This window comes from Scaptodrosophila lebanonensis, unplaced genomic scaffold (assembly GCF_003285725.1).
Source record: "Scaptodrosophila lebanonensis strain 11010-0011.00,11010-0021.00 unplaced genomic scaffold, SlebRS2 tig00000608-arrow-arrow-pilon, whole genome shotgun sequence".
Lineage (NCBI taxonomy): Eukaryota > Metazoa > Arthropoda > Insecta > Diptera > Drosophilidae > Scaptodrosophila > Scaptodrosophila lebanonensis.
The window spans coordinates 8,483-12,723 of NW_022060711.1; positions in this window are offsets into that span (position 1 = coordinate 8,483).

The following is a 4,241-nucleotide window of genomic DNA, read 5'->3' on the forward strand; positions in this document are numbered from 1 at the left end:
TAACCAATCGAAATGTGAATTTTTCAAACAAACTTTACAGCTCGTTTTCCTCCCTTTGGAGCTAGAATTTTCCAAATCCCCTTCGTAGTGCACACCTACACTGTGATAGGATACTTGAGCCCAAAATTCAGCTTCCTAGCTTTTACGGTTTGGGCTGTGGGCTGTGGGCTGTTGACGTAGTTTCCTTTTGCCCCATAATTCAGTCTGTGTTGCCGTAGTTTCCTATTGTCCCATAATTCAGTCTGTGTGTCCTAGACAAGTTTCAAAATACCGAGTATGCAGTTTTATTTATATTCTTTTATTGCTTTGAGAAAGCTAGTTTTAAGTCAATTAATCATTCGAAATGTGGATTTTTCAAACAAACTTTACAGCTCGTTTTCCCCCGTGTGGAGCTACAATTTTTAAAAATCCTTTGATAGGATACTTGAGCCCAAATTTCAGCTTCCTAGCTTTTACGGTTTGGGCTGTGGGCTGTTGACGTAGTTTCCTTTTGCCCCATAATTCAGTCTGTGTGTCCTAGACAAGTTTCAAAATACCGAGTATGCAGTTTTATTTATATTCTTTTATTGATTTTAGAAAGCTAGTTTTAATTCACTTAACCAATCGAAAATGTGAATTTTCAAACAAACTTTACAGCTCGTTTTCCTCCCTTTGGAGCTTGAATTTCCAAATCCCCTTCGTAGTGCACACCTACACTATGATAGGATACTTGAGCCCAAAACTTCAGCTTCTTAGCTTCTACGATTTGGGCTGTGGGCTGTGGGCTGTTGACGTAGTTTCCTTTTGCCCCCATAATTCAGTCTGTTTGTCCTAGACAAGTTTCAAAATACCGAGTATGCAGATTTATTTATATTCTTTTATTGCTTTTAGAAAGCTAGTTTTTAATTCACTTAACCAATCGAAATGTGGATTTTTCAAACAAACTTTACAGTTCGTTTAACCCCTTTGGAGCTAGAATTTTCCAAATCCCCTTCGTAGTGCACACCTACACTGTGATATGATACGTGAGCCCAAACTTCAGCTTCCTAGCTTTTACGGGTTTGGGCTGTGGGCTGTTGACGTAGTTTCCTTTTGCCCCATAATTCAGTCTGTGTGTCCTAGACAAGTTCAAAATACCGAGTATGCAGTTTTATTTATATTCTTTTATTGATTTTAGAAAGCTAGTTTTAATTCACTTAACCAATCGAAATGTGGATTTTTCAAACAAACTTTACAGTTCGTTTTCCTCCCTTTGGAGCTAGAATTTTCCAAATCCCCTTCGTAATGCACACCTACACTATGATAGGATACTTGAGCCCAAACTTCAGCTTCCTAGCTTCTACGATTTGGGCTGTGGGCTGTTGACGTAGTTTCCATTTGCCCCCATAATTCAGTCTGTTTGTCCTAGACAAGTTTCAAAATACCGAGTATGCAGATTTATTTATATTCTTTTTTGATTTTAGAAACCTAGTTTTAGGTCGATTAACCAATCGAAATGTGGATTTTTCAAGCAAACTTTACAGCTCGTTTTCCCCGTGTGGAGCTACAATTTTTAAAAATCCTTTGATAGAATACTTGAGCCCAAATTTCAGCTTCCTAGCTTCTACGGTTGGTCTGTGGGCTGTTGACGTAGTTTCCTTTTGCCCCATAATTCAGTCTGTGTGTCCTAGACAAGTTTCAAAATACCGAGTATGCAGTTTTATTTATATTCTGTTTTGATTTTAGAAACCTAGTTTTAAGTCAATTAATCAATCGAAATGTGGATTTTTCAAACAAACTTTACAGCTCGTTTTCCCCCTTTGGAGCTAGAATTTTCCAAATCCCCTTCGTAGTGCACACCTACACTGTGATAGGATACGTGGAGCCCAAATTTCAGCTTCCTAGCTTTTACGGTTTGGGCTGTGGGCTGTGGGCTGTTGACGTAGTTTCCTAATTCAGTCTGTGTGTCCTAGACAAGTTTCAAAATACCGAGTATGCAGTTTTATTTATATTCTGTTTTTGATTTTAGAAAGCTAGTTTTAATTCACTTAACCAATCGAAATGTGAATTTTTTCAAACAAACTTTACAGCTCGTTTTCCTCCCTTTGGAGCTAGAATTTCCAAATCCCCTTCGTAGTGCACACCTACACTGTGATAGGATACTTGAGCCCAAAATTCAGCTTCCTAGCTTTTACGGTTTGGGCTGTGGGCTGTTGACGTAGTTTCCTTTGCCCCATAATTCAGTCTGTGTTGCCGTAGTTTCCTATTGTCCCATAATTCAGTCTGTGTGTCCTAGACAAGTTTCAAAATACCGAGTATGCAGTTTTATTTATATTCTTTTATTGCTTTGAGAAAGCTAGTTTTAAGTCAATTAATCATTCGAAATGTGGATTTTTCAAACAAACTTTACAGCTCGTTTTCTCCCCTTTGGAGCTAGAATTTGCCAAATCCCCTTCGTAGTGCACACCTACACTGTGATAGGATACTTGAGCCCAAAATTCAGCTTCCTAGCTTTTACGGTTTGGGCTGTGGGCTGTTGACGTAGTTTCCTTTTGCCCATAATTCAGTCTGTGTTGCCGTAGTTTCCTATTGTCCCATAATTCAGTCTGTGTGTCCTAGACAAGTTTCAAAATACCGAGTATGCAGTTTTATTTATATTCTGTTTTTGATTTTAGAAAGCTAGTTTTAATTCACTTAACCAATCGAAATGTGAATTTTTCAAACAAACTTTACAGCTCGTTTTCCTCCCTTTGGAGCTAGAATTTTCCAAATCCCCTTCGTAGTGCACACCTACACTGTGATAGGATACTTGAGCCCAAAATTCAGCTTCCTAGCTTTTACGGTTTGGGCTGTGGGCTGTTGACGTAGTTTCCTTTTGCCCCATAATTCAGTCTGTGTTGCCGTAGTTTCCTATTGTCCCATAATTCAGTCTGTGTGTCCTAGACAAGTTTCAAAATACCGAGTATGCAGTTTTATTATATTCTTTTATTGCTTTGAGAAAGCTAGTTTTAAGTCAATTAATCATTCGAAATGTGGATTTTTCAAACAAACTTTACAGCTCGTTTTCCTCCCCCTTTGGAGCTAGAATTTGCCAAATCCCCTTCGTAGTGCACACCTACACTGTGATAGGATACTTGAGCCCAAAATTCAGCTTCCTAGCTTTTACGGTTTGGGCTGTGGGCTGTTGACGTAGTTTCCTTTTGCCCCATAATTCGGTCTGTGTGTCCTAGACAAGTTTCAAAATACCGAGTATGCAGTTTTATTTATATTCTTTTATTGATTTTAGAAAGCTAGTTTTAATTCACTTAACCAATCGAAATGTGAATTTTTCAAACAAACTTTACAGCTCGTTTTCCTCCCTTTGGAGCTAGAATTTTCCAAATCCCCTTCGTAGTGCACACCTACACTGTGATAGGATACTTGAGCCCAAAATTCAGCTTCCTAGCTTTTACGGTTTGGGCTGTGGGCTGTTGACGTAGTTTCCTTTTGCCCCATAATTCAGTCTGTGTTGCCGTAGTTTCCTATTGTCCCATAATTCAGTCTGTGTGTCCTAGACAAGTTTCAAAAAACCGAGTATGCAGTTTTATTTATATTCTTTTATTGCTTTTAGAAAGCTAGTTTTAAGTCAATTAACCAATCGAAATGTGGATTTTTCAAACAAACTTTACAGCTCGTTTTCCTCCCTTTGGAACTAGAATTTTCCAAATCCCCTTCGTAGTGCACACCTACACTATGATAAGGATACTTGAGCCAAAAATTCAGCTTCCTAGCTTTTACGGTTTGGGCTGTGGGCTGTTGACGTAGTTTCCGTTTGCCCCATAATTCAGTCTGTGTGTCCTAGACAAGTTTCAAAATACCGAGTATGCAGTTTTATTTATATTCTTTTATTGCTTTTAGAAAGCTAGTTTTAATTCACTTAACCAATCGAAATGTGGATTTTTCAAACAAACTTTACAGCTCGTTTTCCCCCCTTTGGAGCTAGAATTTTCCAAATCCCCTTCGTAGTGCACACCTACACTATGATAGGATACTTGAGCCCAAACTTCAGCTTCCTAGCTTTTACGGTTTGGGCTGTGGGCTGTTGACGTAGTTTCCTTTTGCCCCATAATTCAGTCTGTGTGTCCTAGACAAGTTTCAAAATACCGAGTATGCAGTTTTATTTATATTCTTTTATTGCTTTTAGAAAGCTAGTTTTAAGTCAATTAACCAATCGAAATGTGGATTTTTCAAACAAACTTTACAGCTCGTTCTCCCCCCTTTGGAGCTAGAATTTTCCAAATCCC